Raw genomic sequence first — 20,576 nt, forward strand, 5'->3', positions numbered from 1 at the left:
AAGGATTAGTTTTGTTGAGCTCAGCAATTATATCCGTGACCCCGCTTGTCAAAATTAATACATGAGCAATTACTAATATATGAAACTTGACTTTCCCGAGATGATTACATTTTCTATTTTGAATAAACGTTTCATTCCTGTTTTTTTATTTTGTATTTTTACAGCTGCTTTGTAAAAGACGAGAAAGAAATCCTTGAATGAGCTTCTAATGATGAGCGCTATTTCCATTCAGCCAATAAGGAAACGGTCTCCAGGTTATTTCTACAGATGTAAGCGTGAACTCCTTGCTGGACTACTGAAACAATATTCAGCATTTCTGCTACTGATGTTTAATCTCTCATTAGCCTTTAGGTGACATGAAACAGCATCAGCCTCAATCGTGTGTTTGCCAATCAGAGGCAGGTTGAGTGACAGGCACAGAACAGCACATCCCTTATGTAAACCCTTCCTCTACCACCACGAAATTAGAGTGGCTGTTGCTACACGCCGCCGCCTCCTGCTTCTACACAAATGAGAAAGTAAGCGCTCCGGTTCAGAAGTTCACATTTTGGATGCGTGCCGGAACTACTTAAGGCCAGTGACGTTTTTTTCAGAGGAACAGGTGGTCAGAGTGACATAATTCTGGCTCACTGTTAAGATCCTTAGAAATTAGGCCCTTTTGCCCTGCCAGAAGTGTTATTACTCTGTCAATATGTATAAGCACGAGTTCATCTGACTTCTTCCTAAGCCAAAATGAAGACACTGACATGAATACCTCGTTACACCTGCTCCTGTAATTTATATATTAAATAAACTGTTCTACAAAGAAACAAATCACATACATGTGCACCCATCTTTGACATGTCTCAAGGCTTGGCTGAGAAAGCTATTTATTCTTATACACTGTCAACTACTGGCACGTATGCGTTCGAGTGGAATGCCGTTCAGAATGCAGAAAATATATTTAGTTCTCGCCAACAGACAGCAAAAGGCACCAGTGGGTCTAGCCCCTGTGTGAGAACAGTTATTTCTGTCGCAGTATGGACTTTCAATTACAATAATCCGCTGCTTGACCCTTTAAGAACATCAGGGGCGATTTACTATGTAGATACATTAAATGAGAAACCTATAGTACACATCATAAATGGGCATTGCTTAGTTTGGGATATTACAAATAAATAATTTACTGTTTTCTGTCTTTGCCTATAGCTGAGTTGTTGACTCTTACACGGTATCTAGCGAGGAAACAGGAAATACAATGTAGAATGTATGCTTGCACTTAGTTTGATGTGAAATAAATTGCATGTATGAGTTACTAAATGTGTAGCAACAGTTTGTCACATTTGAGTTATTATGAGTTTCTTTAAGCCCATTAATAGGAAGGTGCTTATGGACAGTGGAAATACCCCACAGCTGCAGTCTGGCTGTTGCTCCGTGTGTGATCCTCCTGTCAGACCCTCAGAAAACACTCAGACTTCACTACCATGCAGACACGGTCTCAATTGCAGCCATACAGACATGTGTCCTGCAAACATTCTGGCTGCATAATGAATCCAATATCCTGTTTTTCCTCTCAATTGTATACTGATATAATATTGTTGTCAGTCCATTAGATTAGATAAGTTTATCATGCAGTTATATAGTGATGTATGGTGTGGACACACTATTTCTACTATTATTGACATTTAAGGGTCACTAAACATTCTGCATGGTTTTGTCTTTGGGAAACCCTGTGAGGTCTGTGCTTTTATTTGGGAGAGGTTTTACTTAAAGCTGGGCAAATCTCATGGCAAAGCCATGTGATTCAAAAGGGATGAACAGAGAACAATGGCCTGATAAGTGAATTACCTACCTGGTAGGAACACACAAGGGCTGTGTCCTGAAGCTAGGCAACTGGCCGGCCCTCTGTTTGTATTAGGAAACAGTTGAGCAGCTCCTGCAAACACTACTTATCCTGTTTAATTGGTGTGTAATTCCTGCAAAGTTGTCATAGTTGTCTGTTTTTCTTGACCTATACAAACATTAGAGGGTAGTGTGAATCGTCCTTGAGTTGTTAAGTGGAGGCTTCGCTAGAGGGGCAAATAATTGGTGGTAAGAATCGTGTCAACACTTGTGGACCTTAAGTTGACAAAGTTGTATTGTTTTTCTGAATGACGGAGTTAGACTTGACATATGAAGGAAATGTTTGTCTGCATCTACCAAATTGTAATGTTTAACACCGATATTCTGGATTTAGAATGTATGAATTGTAAAATTTTACCTGCACAACTTAGTTGCTGCAAGTCAGACAATTCATTTAACTGATTATGTATTAAGTTTATTATGATTAAGAAAATAATTGTACAAGTTAAATGCTAATAGGTTTGCTAATAACACACTTGATGGATAACGTGACCTGATGTATAATGGGTCATTATATTTCAGATGTTCATTCATTTAATTAACTTTATTGGATACCTGTCACTTAGACACTATATATGTGTCTGTGCTTCTGCCTTTATGAACTGATCCATGAAAGATAGTGTATGTGCGAATGCTTTTTTTCAGAAACTGTTTATTGACTCGGCTGAAATTAAACACAAACATATAGATGACAAAGACAATATTTTTTCGCACTGTATTTGTGTCTCATAGCGTCTATGCCCTCAGCTTTGGAACAAAATCCATCTGACTTGAAATTAATAATAAAAAAGAGATTTCTAAGTCATATCGCTGATCTGCTGCCATGAATGAACAATACCTTTACCGTCTCTCAGTACTCAAACTTTTTAAATGTCCTGGAGGAGTTTCTGTTCGAGTCCCAAACCCACTGAGATCTCTAATGAAGGCTTTACCTTCCAGGCAAGCATATTTCTCCGAATGACAGTAATTTACATATGATGTATTTAGAGAAGAAGAGGGCAGGCTAATTCTATTTAGAGATTTTCCTTTGTTTTAGGAGTCATTAGCAGCTAGCTCAAATCTAATTTTTACAATTTCATCAGGCCATCTTGGAAAGCCTCTGTGAGCTCATCAGAGAGGAGCATTTATTGCTAAGTGTTCTCTATTGCATTAGCACACAATAAAGCGGCCAGGGACTGCTACAGACGTTTATGTGGAATCCAGTTAACACTCCGCCAATTCGTTTTTTATTGGGACACAATCAATTTTTATTCATTTTAAAGCCAGAATGCTTTCTTACATTGTGTGCCTACCCCCAGCTTATTATGCCCTAAACTAATTACTCAGTTGTTTTCACAAAATGCTAATGTTTATGTTAAAGATTTCCTCTTTGAAATGAAGGCTTGACGCGTATATGCATAATCACAGATTTTGTACATTCTAATGCAAGTCTGTCACATATGTTCCCCATTATCACACGCTTCCCACAATGGTTTTAAAGCATAATAATAGCATTCATTTAATTTGTAGAAGTCTGGCAATAACAGCAGTCTGAGTAATAACACATAATGTGGCATATTGTCGAGAGATCTAAACATAATGCAGCTCTTGAGAGTTTGTTAAGTTAATAGTAAAATACCTATTATGGACATGTACATTTTAGATATTATTGCATTGAACATTGTGAGCCTCTATTTATTTCGGTGCTTGCGTGAATAGCCACGAACTTTATCCCTGTGCAGTGGGAAAGCAGCTGAAGACGTCTCGATGTTAGCTCGATGTGTGCATCTTCACTGCTGTGAGATAATTAGAGTGCTTAAGTGCTCCTGGAGACAAGACAGACCCAGATCCCCTCTTCCTCTTCGGCCCTTCCTCTCATTCACCAAGAAGTATTTAATGGCTCCCATTTGACTCCGATATCATTTATTGTTTGGTATCAGATGTACACCTTGTACCCTTCACCGTTTGCAGAAGCATGTTGGACCTGAACTGGAATAAAGGGAACGGACGAAAAGTCATACATCTTCCCTTCACCCTTCGACCTCCAGCACACCTCTGCTTTCCCATCAGTAAAATGCACTGGCATCCTCTCTTTGGTATTGCGTTTCAATACGCACAAACAAGGAATATTCATAGCTGCAGCCTCAAATGACAGTCAGTGACATTGCTCGGCGTATACTGTAAACGTGCATGCGCTTTCTTTGTGTGCAGGCTTTCCGTATGCACGTGCACACATTTTTCTTTTCCAGTTTTGGGATTTGTCCTGCAGTGGGCTCTGGAATGCTTTCAACATATTGATGAGATGACAAGTTATCATTGATCTGTCCTTACTTAGCGGGATCCATTAAATAATGTATGGGCTCCTGTGCATTACCAGTGCACTCTCCTGTCCTCGACCCATTAGAGGAGTATGACATGGGGCCCTAGTGGCTCCAGGCCCTCTGAGGTCCTTGGGCTTTCATTTAATTAAATTATCCTATAATGAAAACTCCCATAATGAGATTAATTTTAATTATTTATTAGCTGCCGATTTGAGGGAGAGGCTGCATTAATAATGCACGAAAGGGCTAAACATTTTTTCAATTCATCACCTTTTCCTTTTGTCAAAGGTGCAATTTATTAAGTGCTCTGCAGCTGCTAGAGGTGATGTGGTGGAGATATGGACGACCAGGCCCAGAGGTCAGTCTAAAGGGCTGCTGGAGTGCTTCTGTGTCATTTGATAATGTGCATTATTTTTGTAAAATTAGCGTCACCACAAACCATTTGGGTATTGTGCATTCCCTGGTGTGCTTACATATACTTATTCATGCTTCAAGACTTGTCCACTTTGTTAAAAGAGACCATGTCACAGTTTGGCCATACCTACAATAATGTTCTCTCCAGTTTCTTGAAACTTGATGAATTTTATATTAATACCTAACGGCGGAGAAGTAATCAAAATTCTGCCTGTAATTCTGTGCTGATATTTGTATACCTCTGTCAGGTTGGCATCGTGATTCCCCTTGTGAGAGCACATTAGAAGACTTTGGTGGCTGGCCAACAGAATAGAGGAAGATTGTCGAATGTCACACAGTGTGAAACTGTAATTAGCTGGCATGGAAACGTGCTTATTTGAGTTCCCGGGCAAGAGAGATAGCAGTACAGTTGAGGTATGTAAGCTGATACATGGTTGAAAAACAATTACCTTTTGTGATTTAAATGAGCACATTTCACATCTTCCAAACGTTTGTATCAGCTGACAGAAATATATAGGCTGGCAGAGAAGTGGCTGAGGGCAGGAGTCAAGAATGTCATTGGGATGGTGAGCCGAGTGCATTTATCAGGCCTTCATCAATAGTTGATTAATAATTCAGGCAGAGTCTGGGGCTTCTTTAGGGCAGGGTTTCAGCTGGCTTGTAATTTTGTAAATTGCATCGTCATCATGCAATGGATGAGCCAAGCTGCTCCGAGAGTCACAGCTGTGAATGTAGGCCTCTATGGGGTTTTAGTAACAGGTACAGTAAGAGTTTCACCCAGATGTGCCGGAGTTGTAGCCTGGCACCGACAACAAATGCAGAAACAAAGGACCTCCAAAGACGCTGAACGAAGACAACATAAAGACCGTGAGAAGCACCTTCGTTGACAAAAAAACAAAATATTAAAGCACAAATAATACAAAGCTGCCACAGAGCAAGAGATATACATACATTGCTGTTATATAACATACAGAAAAACAACATGTTTCACGCTCAGAGTTCTGGACACAATTGTAGTCAAATGGATCGTTTGCTTTGCACTCGGCTACAGACTTAACAATATTATCAACGTCAAAATGGAAATCAATGTTCAGATAGTGGCTTTCTGTTAAACCACCAGTCCCGTGCTTTGGCAGATTTCCACCAGATACTTCCCACTGAGGAACAGAAAACAAACAGGCATTTCTTTCCATTGTGAGCTGTTCAAGGTGCTTTGGCCCAGGTGCAGCATTAGAAGAACAGTCCGTGGCCAGTGAATGAGCAAACCCCTCAATTACCCCAACCCGGCTCCAAGATAACTCCTATTCAACAAAATGGGCCCTCTAATTGCCCTGACCTGTATTACCTGTTCTGTGTCCAAAAGTGCGCTATTCTTCCAAATTGTTTCCAAGGCAACTGGAAGTTTTTGTGACCTATAAAAAGTTGCTACTCCTGTAACTGATCCGCGGCTCGGCGGTTGTTTGTTTCCATGGCAGGCTGCTGAGCTATTTATAGGTCTATCTAGCTGGTAGAGTAGGCACAGAAAGTATTACCAACAATTGTATTCATTCAGAAGAGACATAACATCTTGGGTTTTTGATGGACTTAAAGTCTACTTGAGAGGTGTCTGGATGTTTTGAGAACAACAAAACACACGGGGCTTCAGCAATTAAGTCACAAAGTCAAGTGGAAGAAGGCTTCACACTCTTCTCTCCTGTTTTCCCACTGTCTGCTTTTCCCCCCTCAATGCAGAAGCGGATCCTCAAAACAAAACGTAATGTTTATTTTGGAGGCAGAGGCAATGCCCCGGATGACCGGAATTTCTTTGTTGTGGTTTCATTTGTGTTTTCAGCAAAGCCGTACGGAGCTGCTGGTATCGATGAGTCATGTGTTCATCATCAGAGGTCCTTGACAGTTCATCACGTCTTCCCCCACTGTGTGCATCTCTAGCAAAAGGTTAATCAGGAAACCCTCCATACTAAAGAGATAATGTATCGCTGATTCACAGGGTTGAAAAGCCGTATTCATTATCAAAGGTGTCTCGAACAGAGTTCAAGAAAAGATCTCCTTGAGGGCATTTGGCAGCTGCATCAAACGCACCTCCAATTTTAAACTATGTCTCTGACTTTTAGTTGACATACAGTATATTATAATATCAGTACCTCTATTTTCTCTGCTCTACTGTTACCTTTACATACTGTACATGTGGCTACAATTGTTTCATACCGACCCGAAACACATTATCAAGGTTCAGTTCAAGACCTGCAGTTGTTGCCGTATTAAAACTAGATGTAAAAATGTAGATACAGTAAGAAACCTCTGTGTCCACAGATATGTTTTTAAGTGGCTAGACAAGAGATGAATGAGATGGACTTTTAAAAGTGGTGAGATATCAATAGGAATCTATTTAGTTTATGGAGTAGATACATTAACTTAACTAACAATCAATCTCTCCTGTCTTTAAAGCTTTTAAACGCACGTAAATCTGACCTGTCAATACATTTCCAGCACCATGCTCACTTTCAACAGCACTGTTGTGGTCATTCACCTACTTTCAACGTCCGTTTGTTACTTCCTTCTTGACTCGCACCTTCAGTAATGTTTCTTTGCAACCAATACTACGATAAAAGAAGATGAAACATTTACAGGAAACACTTCTAGCAGTGGACTAATTTATGGAAAGGACACAACAGAGATATAAACTGACTCGTCAGTGTCCTGGAGGAGATCACATTTCGTTTTTGTTGCTAGTATTCTCATTTTTTTACTGTTGCAAAAAGCACATTTAGTTAAATTGCTCGGTAGCACCAACTGTTGTGTTTTCTATAGCTCTAGGTCTCACATTGAAACAAAGCAATATTGTTCCACTATGTGGGTTCCTGCGATGTAAACTATTAGACTGTTCTCCCTCAAATAGCTTAAGCACTTCGAGCTTAATGAGATACAACATATTTCACACAAGTACAAAGGGAGAGTGTGCTGTCAGGAGTACATTGCAAATTCCATTTCCTCGTAGAGGAAGTCACCTTTTAGCAGGGCCACTGCCGTTCCAAACACATCAAGAGGAAACAAACATGGAAAGTTGGAATATCATTTGGTCCAGTCGGTTCTATTGATGTCTTTCACAATGATATGTTTGTCCAAATGAACTGCATCGGGAAGCTGTAAAGTCTTTGGTCTCAGGAAAGTAGACTAGCATTACAATTAGACTGGATTGGATAGAGTGAATGGATGTTTACTTTCAATGAATTACTGCTGTATTTGTTATTTCCTACTGGTTTATAACCCACTTTTAGTGGCTTCCTCACTTGGACGACGCAGTCTTTGTTTTCTAATTTGTAAAGTAACTCGGACAGTGCTTCCTGCTCATTGGATATTGATAGTGTAGCAGTAGTGCTCTAGTAAAAACAATAAATGAAAGGCTGTCTCCGTTACTCATGATGACTGCAGCGACAAGTTCCAGACACATGCACAGAAGTCACCAAGAGGTACTTTCGGGTTAGGTATTAGCATATACGTCAGCACTCTCCTCGCATAGTCTTAAACTGTGATTAGCCCATTGGTTATTTTGGAACTTCTTGTCATGCTTCAAGTCCCTCTGATATGATTGGAGGCAGTAACTGGTTTGGCAAGCTGCGAATAGTTCACACTGTCCTCAAGGCTGTGAAAATTTTTGCTGCTCAGCATGTTTCCTGCCGTTCTATAAAATGAGTGACATTTGGTGCCTAGTTAATCTGAGCTTCGGTGCACATGCAGAAGGAGGCCGGGGAGACAGATAAGCCCAGCTGTTAAGTCTGTCCAGGAGTTTAAAATTACTGAAAACTGGTGTCCAATGGGAATGCCCATTCATCGCTGTAAATAACCCCGCTGTGTTAGCTTGCACTTGCCTCTTAGTGAACAAATGCGGATGTAGGTTAAATATAAGTTATTTTTCCGGTCTGTAGTATTTGTTTTGTTTTATCTATGTAGGAATAGATAGCTGATTGGTAATACCCCAGGCTTAAATAGCCTTGTCCAAACTCTTTCATTGTCCTTTGGCACAGATGCTATCAGAACTTGAATGTGGAAGCATATTCTGCCTGTGAGACAAACCACTGGCTCGCATAGCACTGCCTCTTTTTGTAACTGTATTTAGTCTCTAAGCAGAATGGCCCAGACCCAATCTAAGTGGCTTTCATCTGGCCAATTCAAACAGACGTTTGACCCCAGACATTTGCCTAATGTGTTTTTGTTATGTGGACTCCTGGCTTCACAAATGTCACAGTGGCTGGACTAGTGGGGGTTTGGTGAGTTGGGAGTTAGGGGGGTACAGGAACAGCAAGTCAGCCTGAGGGGGTTGTGTTGCAAGGCTGAAGTTAAGTCTATAACCTCTGCATTTATACTCTAACCCGTTGGGAGTTGGTGGTGTGGAAATCACAAGTTCCCAGTGACGACCATCCCCTCCTTCCTCGTGGGCCGGACCCACTACGAGCCTGCTGATAAGCGCCATGGCCCCCTGGCACTTTGCTGAGCTGGGCCCAACTGGGCCGGCAGCTGTGGAGGAGACGGGGAGTGCCACATTTCTGGTCGCCTGGGTTGCACAAGTACGAAGCAGTCCCAGACAGTTGGGGCTGTCCTGACAAATGCTGCCATTAGAGGGGTGCTGAAAATTTATTACCAAACATATTGGTATTTTAGGGTGCAGCTGACTCATATTTAGTGCCATTGCTGACGAGGCTCTGTCTTTAAACCAGAATACCAGATTACTACCAGGAAGTCACACCCTCCATCCCTCATACCACCTAAAACGATCAATGATATCTGCTCTACTTAATACCTCAGCAGTTGTATTTGCAATCAAAGTAGGCCTCAGTTTTTCAGCTATAAAATTAGAGAATGAGGCAGAAGATTGCCGGTTTCCATTTACAGCAATCGACTGCCACAGAATTTTGAAACAACATTATTTTTGTTTGTTTGCGAATGGTCACGTTGCAGCTTTGTAGAAAAAGAGCAGGAAAATATATACTGTTTAATGATCTATCCAGTGAACCTGTTTGTCCAAACATCTTCTGGCATCAATTGAAAATGCACCAGTGAAGTGAAGCTTCATCCAGCACTGATTCAGTGCACTTGGGGGTGAAAGGCATGTGAGAGCATGTCCCTGTGTGTGTCATGCACTGAAAGATTTGTTGTTTTGTTCTAATTAGTGGTTACACACTAATGAGGCGGACAAGTAGTTTAACACCAAACCAAAAACAACCCTAATTTTCAAATGAAGCAAATCTCAAAATGTGTATTCAATAGTATGATATGACAGATATTTAGTTTATTATAATTTAGATTATTACTCTAGAGATTTTTTTTTCTAAGTCAAATGAGTTTGTAGAAAGTCCATATTTTAAAAAAATATGTATAATGATCTCTATTGCAAATCGAGTGAATCAGTAAATGGTAATATTGTATAGCTCAAATCTGGTCTATTTAGTGAATACATTTTTGTTGAGTATTTCCTCACAAATGTGTTGTATAAAAGTGAGGATATTCTGCAACTATCTGCTCTTCTTTTTGCCTCAAAGATTTTGATGAGAGAGTTTCGGAGAAATATCCAGGTTGCGATACAACTCCAATGCCAGTGGCAGCTCAGCGTGTGATGTGGTTCTTCACTTAAACAGGAAGTGTACTTCTACATGTATCGGTGTGTTAAGACTTCTGAATTTGGAGAGACCTCTCTTTTATAAAAAAAAAAAAGGATCTGCCACCACGAAAGTGTGTATTTTCTTAAATCTATTATTGATAACAAAAATCTGATCATGTGGAAAATATGCATCTCAGAACATATTGACCAAACCTTGTTCATGTGACTTATTGAGCTGAATTTGCTCTTATTATTCTCTTCATCTTTTAACAGGCTATATATTTTAAGTGTAATGCCCACGGTGATACTTCCAGCCATACTGATGTCTCATTCTGAGTAATAGGTCTCTAAAGTGTGCTTGTTTGGCTTGTTTGGGGCCATTGGAGAGCAATAAAGTGTCTGTCTGAGGATTTTCGGGGTCCTCATAGGCTTTCTCCAGGTGTGCCTCACCAGTCATGAAGTAAAACGTGTTTCTTATGGCATATGCCTGGATAAATGTGTCCGCTGAGTGTTCCTTAATCAAATACTGCTCAGCATGCGCTGGGTTTCTTAACACAACAATACAAGAAATTACTTGTGTATGTTTTTGAAGTTCTGTGCTTAAATGTGCTTCCTAAATGTTTTACAAACAGAAATCTTGCTGAGTTCAAAGAACAGTCTCTTTTTTTTCGTCCATAGAGCCAATAGCGACAACAGTAAGGTCACTCTTTAATTTGAGTTCCTGACGTCCTCCGAGGTTAACCATTTCATTTGTTCCCCGCTTCTTGTGGAGGAAAGCTCCACTGTATCTTCATGTTGAGGTATGCTGTGTTTACTTTTATCGCTGCTCCTCGGTGAGGCGGGCCAACCTGATGTTTGTTTATAAGGAATTCTGGCTTCACTCGAAACTTTCATTCACCACTTGAAAGCACTTGACTTGCTACTAATTTACCTTGAGGGACTTCAAAATTATCTGTCTGCACTGTCAAAACCTTTTTTGTGGTGGCAACTTGTCATCATCAAAGCTTTTCTTTCGAGTTTAATGAAAGCCTGGTAGATAGATGGGTTAATGTTATATTGTGTATACTCGAATACTGCATGTAGAAAGACATCTTGAACTCAAGGTAACATGTTTTTTGGGGCTCAAAATTATAATGTTGGTTGCTTTTTGTTTTTGCTTTCATTGCTATGGCTGTTATGTTGCGATGCAAGTTGCTTTTCGTTTCGTGCTCACAGGAAAACACAAGCAGTGGGAACAGAGGAGGAATGGAATAGTATTGAAAATGATCTTGAATTTCCCTTGGTCATCAGTGCTGCTTTGCTTTACCAAGGATATGTCACTCTGGACCGCTCGGTTATTTTCAACAGGAAACTATGCTCATTGAATCACCCAGGAAAATCCAGTACCTAGCACTTACAGAGCTCTTTGACAAATTGCCATCCAGCAAACTTAATGTCCCACTTGTGTCAGGGGCAAGACTGTGGGACGGGAGGTTTGTGTAGTTAAGGGTTTTTTGTATTTTCTCCTTAGTCAATAGGTGAACACTTCACCTAGTAATGCCTGTGTAAATATATAAAAACTGTTATTTTATCCAAAGTTATCCCAAGTTCAGGTTTCTCTTCTTGGGGGAAGGTTTGGAGTGTAATGCTCTGCTGAGGCTTGTGTCAAAAAAGCAACTTGATCCACCCTCTATGTGTGACATTGTATAAACACTGTAGTAGTTCTACCCAAACAAATTTGCAGCATATGCATATGAAAATATTGCAACTGTGTCACCAGGGCGTGAGCATTTTGTTTCATCTGTACTATTTGATCCCGTGTCCCACCGTTCCTGTACCTTTCAATCTGTTCATGTATTCTTTGTCAAGATAAGCAAACTGGCTTTACTGAGATGTTCCCCTTTGTGGACCAATAGAGGAAAAACTCACAGCAGTTTAGGATCTAAAACTTTCCAAGCACTCGGATTCCAGTTAGAGGTACATCAACCAACCATTCCTTATCTTAAAAACAGAATCAGCCATTTGGACGTGAGTCTATTTTCATGTGTGTGAGAAGCTGAGTGGCTAACCTGTTGGCAGCGGAGGACAGTGCCGATCTCTCTTCACTCTAAATTGCAGGCAGGCATCCCTGCAACCCCACATGAGGACCAGTGAGTCCCATCAAGATAATCCCCAATAAAGAACGGCTTCACATTTAATCTTAGCCCACTTCTCAAATTTCTCACTTGATATAGTTTTTGGCAAGTGACGTTTTAGAGCTGATGTCAGTCGAACAGTATCAGTGCATCTTTTGTTAAGCTTCCATTTAGCAGATGTAGAACGGCTGTATATGCGTTTTTATAGTTGCAAAACATATTATTATGATCTAATGTATGCATCTAATGAGGTTTTTACATGTTGAATGTGTCTTAGTGCCTTTTATAATGTCATTTTGTATTATATATGATGTTTGCAAAGGCATCATTCTTGACCCCAACAACTCATCAGCTTGACAACTCAAAAGTTTAAAGTTTACATGGGCTTGTTTGCATTGAACAGCCTTTCTTTGCATGCTGTGGAACATGGGAATATAATCACCAAACATCTCCAGTGAAATGCCGAGGTTGATTGGAGCACTGCATTCAGGAGAGGACGAGGAAAATCTGAGTTCAGTCGTTGAGACATAAACAACCATGGATAATTATACTGTGCAATTGGAAAATAACTCACTTGCAAAATTACATCTCAAACTAATTTTGTACAGCTGCTTATTGAAATAGAGAGTGACAGAGTAAACGCAGTAACTCAATTGGCATGTGTACCCCTCCGCTATTAGAAATAGTTACTTGAGAGTCCCCGAGCATCTATTAGTCAATCGAGTTATCAGAAACCTGTTCGATGTGCAATATATTTCATGCTTCGATATTGAAACGAGAGCCTGTGTATTTACCTGTGGGCAGTTGGTTTTGGAGAAGGAAGTAGCGCTTGCGTTTCCAGCCCGTCCACATCATCACTGCAGTGTATTTAAATCAGGAGCCGTGCAGCTTGAGTCTATTTCTGTCAGCTCCTTGTTGACGACTGCTACAGAGGTTGCTGTTGACCTGCTTTCAGTCTGGGTTGTGAACTCCAGAGATCTTCATGAAGAAATTGACTCATTTGTCAGTTCTTTTTAGTTGAAACAAAACGCCATCTGACATGAAAAAATAAATACATTTGGTCTTTCAGCTTCTTTTCATTTCTTATCATCACCCACTGACTAGTTAACGTACAAGCAGTGCATACATAAGGCCAACCGCTAACACAGTGTGCTATTCTTCTGGCCGTGGGTGTTCTTCTTCTGTCGCCACCTCTTTACCATCGTAAATGTAGGATTTCCTCTTTCTTGTGAATCATTTTTCAGTATTACAGTCGGTATTTCATCCAATGTGGAAATTTAACAACGTTTAAATGGTCTATTGACCTCTCCACCGTTCATTACACAGAAGTGATATTCTTGGGCGGGGAAAGTAGTCCCGATATATTGAAGCAAAAGCTGTACGAGCCTCATCACCAGCTTGAAGAAATCACCCGTTCAAGCTCATCAGTAGCAGCATGGCCTTGTGTATTATAGCCGCTTCGCACAGTTGAAATAATAACCTGGAGCAGACAGAAGGCAGTCATTACCTTGCACACAGACGTGGTGTGTATGTGTTGACGGAGGACTTCCACTAGACTGCCGTGGAGACGGACAGAGCCGAGCCGCTCGGCCGCTGTTAAACCTCCGGCTTCCCATCACCTAAGCCAATGACCTAAGCCCTTGTTTACCCTCAGAAGTCTCTCTATGACAAAGAGAAATCCTGCAGCGACCTAAGACTCACAAGAGAGAGCGAAAAATGTGGTTTGTGATGGAAGAAAAAGAGCATAACAAAAACAAGAGAGAAAAGAGGGGGTGGAGGGGGGGGGGGGGGAAAGTGTGGGCCCTTGGGGTGTGTGAGCGGAGCCTGGTGTTCCTGTGGACAGGCAGGGCGGTGGAGAGAGCTGCCATTTCATTGTCTTAGTCTCAACTGATACAATCTGGAGAGGGCTGTATTGCTTAAAGCTGTGAGTGAATGACATATGGGGAGCTGGTGTGAGGCACGGCTCCCCCGTGCCTCCTCCTGACCCAAAGTCTTCCTGTGAGAGAGCACCGAGCAACTTTTCTGCTTTTTCAAACGGCAGCAGCCTCCCTCTCCCTCCCTCATTCACTGCTTTTCTCCCTCCCTCCCTCCCTCTGCCTCGCTCTCTCACTCTCTCTCTTTTTTTTCCCTCTTCCTCAAACACTCACTAGTCACTGCCTGAAGCAGTAATCGGACAACTCTCTTTCTCACTAGGACCGGGTCTCCTGAGATACGGCACGGGGCTCCATGGGTTCCAGCACCTAAAATGAAAAAGAAAAAAGTAGTCTTGTAGTTTACATTTATTGTGCTACAGATTCTACCAACACCCTTTCAGAAAGTTTGACGTCTGTTCTCCTGGACTGAACGATCTCTCTGTAGAAGTTTTTTTTTAAGAAGCTGTAAGAAGGGATAAACACACAGGGATTCAACCATAATTGTTGTGAGTATGGCTTTAATTTGTATGTGATGTTCTATATGTCAGTTTACTGACTGTCTTGTCTGTTCTTCTCAAATTTGGGGGGTATTTCAGTGTGTGTGTATATGTGTGTGTGTGTGTGTGAGTGTGTGTGTGTGTGTGTGTGTGTGTGTGTATGTGTTTGTCGAATGATCTCCTTTTTTTGGCACATTTACATCAACATTTAATTTAAGACATAAACGTCAATTAAAGTATTCATATCAACAAAGCAGCAGGAGTCACCATTTAATCTCTGCACTTGTCATTAATTGTTGTAGCTTAAAACAGCACCTACTACCCCTCTATTATTCTAAGAATTATAATGCTGTTGAGTTATTAAAAAATGCTCAACCGTAGTAATATCAAGCAGAGAGGAAGGCTTTCATCTTCACAGGTAACTGTAATTTACTGACAATGATAGATAAATATTAAAAAAATAGATTGCTCTTGATGAATTCTTTATTTTAATTTCAGTAAAAGTAAATGCAACTCACATCCTGATGAAGATTTAATAATAATAATAATGCAATAAGATGTAATTTAAATAACAATTCATATTAAATTACAGTGTGTTATAAAAATCCTTTAAAAGCTCACTGTATGTTCAGTTTTTATAATACATACAGTTTTAGTCCAATAGGTTTAGAAACGTGACAGTCCAATTTGTCTGTCATTATAAATAACAAATGTACAAAAACTCCCCTAAATTTGCAATCCTAAACATAACTCACTTCAACTTTTTCTCCATGTATTTTAAAATGTACCTTTTTAAATAGCAAATACAGACTATTGTGTTAGCATGAGAGAGTAATATACTAGTTGCAAAAGAATCCAAACTCCTCTTTTGAAATATGGGATCTTCTTCTGCTTGGCCCAGTTCACATTTTTGATCAGGCTAGGAAAACATGCTGCTCCCTGCAGGAGTCCCTTTTTGACTGGCAGAACAAACAAAACCAACACAGTTAAAGCAGTTGACATCTAATGCCATCTGCTGAGGCCAGGAATGCTGCGAGGAGACCTGAGAGGCTCTCTGCGTCTGACCGAGACAACAGGCCTCGACTCCCGGCCGTGCTGCTTCTCCGCACGCCAGTGTTTCGCATGTAGCAAAGATGACTCCCCCGCTGTAATCACTAGCCTCTCTAATTGAAGGATGTTCTGGTTTAATGTTCTGCGTATGATCACAGGCTTACATCACAAGTCAGGGAATTATTGTGTGTGTAGGGCATTTCATCCCCTCTCAAATTGTGCTTCCCCCCTCCCTCTCCCTCTTCCCTTTTTCATCCTCTTAATTCCTGTCATTTTCAAACGCCGGCTTTAAAAAAGGTGTGTGTCTGCAGATGAAAGAGAGGAAATAGGGAGGTTAGCCGAGTGAGCCACAGACTGCTTGCAGAGTGGCCTCCGCTCCGTGCAGACAAACATGACAGTGTGTGTGATTGCCTGCTGCAACCATTCACTCGCACAATAACCTTATTTATCCAATTAACAGATAATGAGCGGGCTGATTTGGGGCTGTTTACACTGTGTATTTGCCCTGTACGCAGGGAGCGATCAGGGTCTCTCTTCCTGGCTGTGGAGCCCCGTGCCTGTGTAGCAGCAGTGTGTACAAGCAGGAGTGGTCGGCGGTGACGGTGGCATTGTTTGCCCAAGGCCTGATGCCTGCCGTATAGATGTGTCTAGCCGAGCCGAGCCCTTGTCCTCTTCTCTCAGGGAGGAGATTGAAAACGGTGAAAGACACAGAGGGCTAATTGCTCGTGCCTCACTGATGGAGCTATTAGTAAGAAAGAGGGAGAGAGAGAGCGCGAGAGAAAGAAGAAGGAAATAGGCGACCTCCTATTAAGTGACCCATTCTTGGTGATTAGTGGGCAGGGGTTGTTTACTAAATACTATGGAGTGTTATTTTGTTAACACGCCACTGTTTGGATCTGGAATATATGGCTGAAAGAACAGGAAATTAGCTTCAGAGATTGCTGCTGATTGCTATTGAAGGTTCTCGTTCACTGATACCCATTTGTGTGTTTATTTGTAAATTGCAATATGTTTACGTTGCGCGAGATAAGAAAGAAGCCTGCACATAAATTGTATTTCAAGGGATTGTACTCTGACCACAAATCATTTAATTTCTCGTTCAAATATTAATGTTGTATGAACTAAGCATTTAAAAAAAATGTCCTCTGCCTCCTTACCTGCAGAGATGATAATTAACATTACCGTCACAGATCACAGCGTCAGATTTGAGAGAATAAGAATAACAAGCCACGAGCATTCAAGTGATATAATCGTTAAGATTTGTCACTGGACTCTCTTTTATCTTTGTGTTGTAAAGCCTCTCGCGTTCTGCGGTGGTCACGGTGGTAGGCAGGTTGTGATAAAATGTGCACCTTAAATCTTGTTTGATGGCCCCTCAAAGGCAAACTGGCCTTCTGGAAATAATTTTGGAGGTTGAAGAGCACAGTATTAACAGATTTAACGTAGCTATTGTGTGAATTGCTGGAGCAGCATGTCAGATTGAACCAAATGAGAGAGACAAATTGCATATCAACACACGGCACATCTGTTAATAATAATGATTTTAATTACAGAAGTAAAACATTATAAATGATGTGTGAAACACTATGTGCTTTTAAAATTAATTTGCCGCAAGTCTAATCCTTGTACCAAGTGCAGGCCAAGTTGCATAAACAAATGCTCATGTAAAAGAAAAAATGTAATATTTCATTTTATTTTATCAAAAAACAAATACTTGTTTTATTACATTTTCTCTTGCATTAAAACAAACTAATTGTCTTTTGCATCTCAGAAAACATGTTTAGAAAATTGCCCATATTGTTCAAAATCAGACCACCGTGTTATATCAAATTTCTATCTATTTTATTTAAATGTGCAAAGGCTGTCTTATCTTAAATACTTTACTTTCTAGGATGAAAAAACACCAACCTATTTAAATGTTGCATTTGCTGGCAGCCGTCATTTTTTCGGCCACGTATAGACACAAGTGAAGTGTAGCATTTTGTAAACTGTGCCTAATTCCACTCACATCTGTGTTCAATTGTTGTCTGCATCTACATTCTTTGAGAGTGGATTTATTTTTCCTGGGCCACCATGTGGATTCAGCTGACCAGCTTAAGTGGGGATTAGTTGTTTTAAAGTTAGATTTTGATTAAAGCATTGTTTTTCAAAAGTTGTAACTCACAACACATGGCTTACATAGACTTTAAAAAGGACTATAGACTATGCCCTATACAATTAATATCAAGTAAGGATGACACAGGGAGGAAATAAACGTAGCACATTCACTCATATTTCTTTTTTAATGTCATGTTTGATTATTTTAATTTGAAGTACGTGAAAATACTTTTAAACAAATCTCTTAAAAGTTTGCGAGGAATACAACTATTTGCTGAATAGTAGCAAAATATGTAGCAAAGGTGAATATACGATTGGTGCCGGGTCGGACAGCCTGCATGCTGAGATGAGCTACGCTAAAAGCTTGGCAGTGGCTCTGTTTACCTTTGGAGACGCAGGTCTTGAAATAAGTAAAGCGAAACAAAAGGCCAGCAAACAAACCGTGAGTGAAGCGTGTTGTGGCACTTCTTCTTTTTTCCCCTCTTGATGACACTTCCAGCGCTTCATCTAGTCCGGCTTTGTTCTTGTGGGCTTCAAAGACCTGGCAGTTCAGGTTGAACTAAGAAGCACATCAAAGATGCTGAATGCAGACCTTTTTTTTTTTTTTTTGAAACAATAAATATTTAGCGGCACAGAAGAAAGGCTAGTGCTTTTAAATCCCTGGCCTCCTCTCCCATCTCCTCCTTCTGTCTCTTCACCTGGCCGGTTTCACCTGCTGGCAATGGCTGACACACCAGCATGGTAATGGCTTCATTGGCCTGAACTACTGAACCAGGCACCAAAGACACACACACACACACACACACACACACACACACACTATACCACATCGCTCCACCACAACGCACTCTCTCCACAACTGTGTGATCGCTGGTAATGTGCTGTGGCAAAGTGTGTTTCTCTTTCGTATTTATGGCTTTTTACCTCCGTGGACTTTCTTTTTTAATTTATACTTCTGTGGTTTTTTTTTACTCAACCTCTGCATATTTTAGTATCGGGAAATGTCAGGAGGCCCTGCTGTTGTCCGTAGCGTCCAAAGTGAGAATTAAACTCAAAGGTTATTTTCACAAAGAAGGCTGTACCATTAGCAGTGGGAGAGCAGGCATATTGTAAAGCTGGAATGGTATTCATGAAGGCTTTGCTTTGGTGTGAAGAGCAAAGCCTGTTGAAAAAGAAGAAGAAGAAAAAACTCATGCAGCTCAGGTTACCCTGGCTCATGTAAACAGGCAACCATTAAAAAATCATGCTCGGATTTTTTGCAAAAAGACCATTTTTCCCTTTTCCTGACCAGTTGAATACCGATGACCTTTTTTTGGACCCTGTATTCCCATGGTGGGCTGGAGTCACGTCTAATATAGTGTTATAGTCACGCAAGTATATGGCTCCGCTTGATGTTTGGAGAGAGACGCGCAGAGCGGGAGTGGACAGAGCAAAATGTAACTGTCAGCTAAAGGAGAGTAATAGAGGCATTCGTAGCGTCATAGGAAACATATGTGGCTCCATATGCTCTCCGTGTTCTTGTTTCCAGTCTCCTTCATTGTCTGAGATGCACCACTGATCTGGGGGCCTCTAAAGTGCCCTGTGTGTGTGAGAGTGTGTGCATCTGTGTTTTTGTGTGTGTGTGTGTTTTGTGTGTGTGCACGCATGTGTGTGCGTGCATTTGCACCACTGATCTGGGGGCCTGCGTGTGTGTGTGTGTGTGTGTGTGTGTGTGTGTGTGTGTGTGCATGCATGCAGACATACAGACATGAGTTATGCGTCGCTGTGTTCTCAAGAAAAATACATAAAAAAAGACTTAAGAATGAGTTTTTGTGTTGCTACAGAGAAAGAAAAGATTTATATAATGCCCGAGTGAGGGTATATATATATATATATATATATATATATATATATATATATATATATATATATATATATATATATATATATATGTGTGTGTGTTTTTTGTGCTGCCCTTCTGTCCTTTCTGAACAAGCTGTGAAGTTAGGAAGTTGTGTACGTCTGTGCTGTTGCATGGCCCCAGGCTGGGGCAAGCCCGGGGGAAGCAGCCCTGACGGTCATTAGGACCTGTCAGTATGCCGGGAGGGGGAGTGCTGATAAATTTCAGATAGTGTCAATTGCAGATGAAAGATCTGCTGAAGATGCTAGGGGTGTCACGCTTGACTTGTCTCTGCTCAACAAGTCCCATCTTCCTTCCAGCAGCAGGCTACCTCAAGGAGGAAAGCGGGCAGGCTCTCCCACCCTCTGGTGCCCCTTCGCTCCTGCTCCTGCTCTCCCTCACCCCTCACCCCTCTGCCTACCTTTGCCCCCACAACCCCCCCCCCTGCCGACCCCACCAAACACACACGCACACACACACCCCTTCCTGCTTACCTTGGCTAAGCCGCTTTGCATGTTGATTGGGGGAGGGCTAATCCAGTTTGCAGCTGTCGTAGACCAATGATGAATCACCTTTCCGTCATTTGGCTGTGTTCCCCTTGCTCCGGGAGGAGGGAGGACCTGGAGGAGGAAACAACAGCAGAGTAGGGCTGCGGCTCGGAGAGAGACAATGTGTGCCTCTGTTCCCCCCGCGAGCCCTCTCTTCCCATTCTGCTCCAGAATAACAATAATGTTTTCTCAGACAAGCCTTTTTGTGTCATGGATGGCTCTGGACTGTGACATTGAGCTGCAATAACAAGGAGTGACATTGTTTCTGCTGCGGCAGGTGGAAGCAGAAT

General features: G+C 41.2%; 1 protein-coding gene across 15 annotated transcripts in view; it reads left to right on the top strand.

Moving 5' to 3' along the window:
• eya1 (EYA transcriptional coactivator and phosphatase 1) overlaps positions 1–20,576 on the top strand; it is a 58,672-nt gene that overhangs the window by 6,771 nt on the left and 31,325 nt on the right. For 13 of the 15 annotated variants that reach the window (XM_068581765.1, XM_068581769.1, XM_068581771.1 and 10 more), the window contains exon 1: positions 14,505–14,721. The exons of the other annotated variants lie outside the window; for them this stretch is intronic. The gene's annotated coding sequence lies outside the window, so the exon portion shown is untranslated. Of the gene's footprint in view, positions 1–14,504; positions 14,722–20,576 lie in introns of those variants that run through there. 15 annotated transcript variants of the gene reach the window in all.

Source organism: Clinocottus analis, unplaced genomic scaffold (genome assembly GCF_023055335.1).
Source record: "Clinocottus analis isolate CAN_PGR_092001 unplaced genomic scaffold, fCliAna1.0.p SCAF_18, whole genome shotgun sequence".
Classification (NCBI taxonomy): Eukaryota; Metazoa; Chordata; class Actinopteri; order Perciformes; family Cottidae; genus Clinocottus; species Clinocottus analis.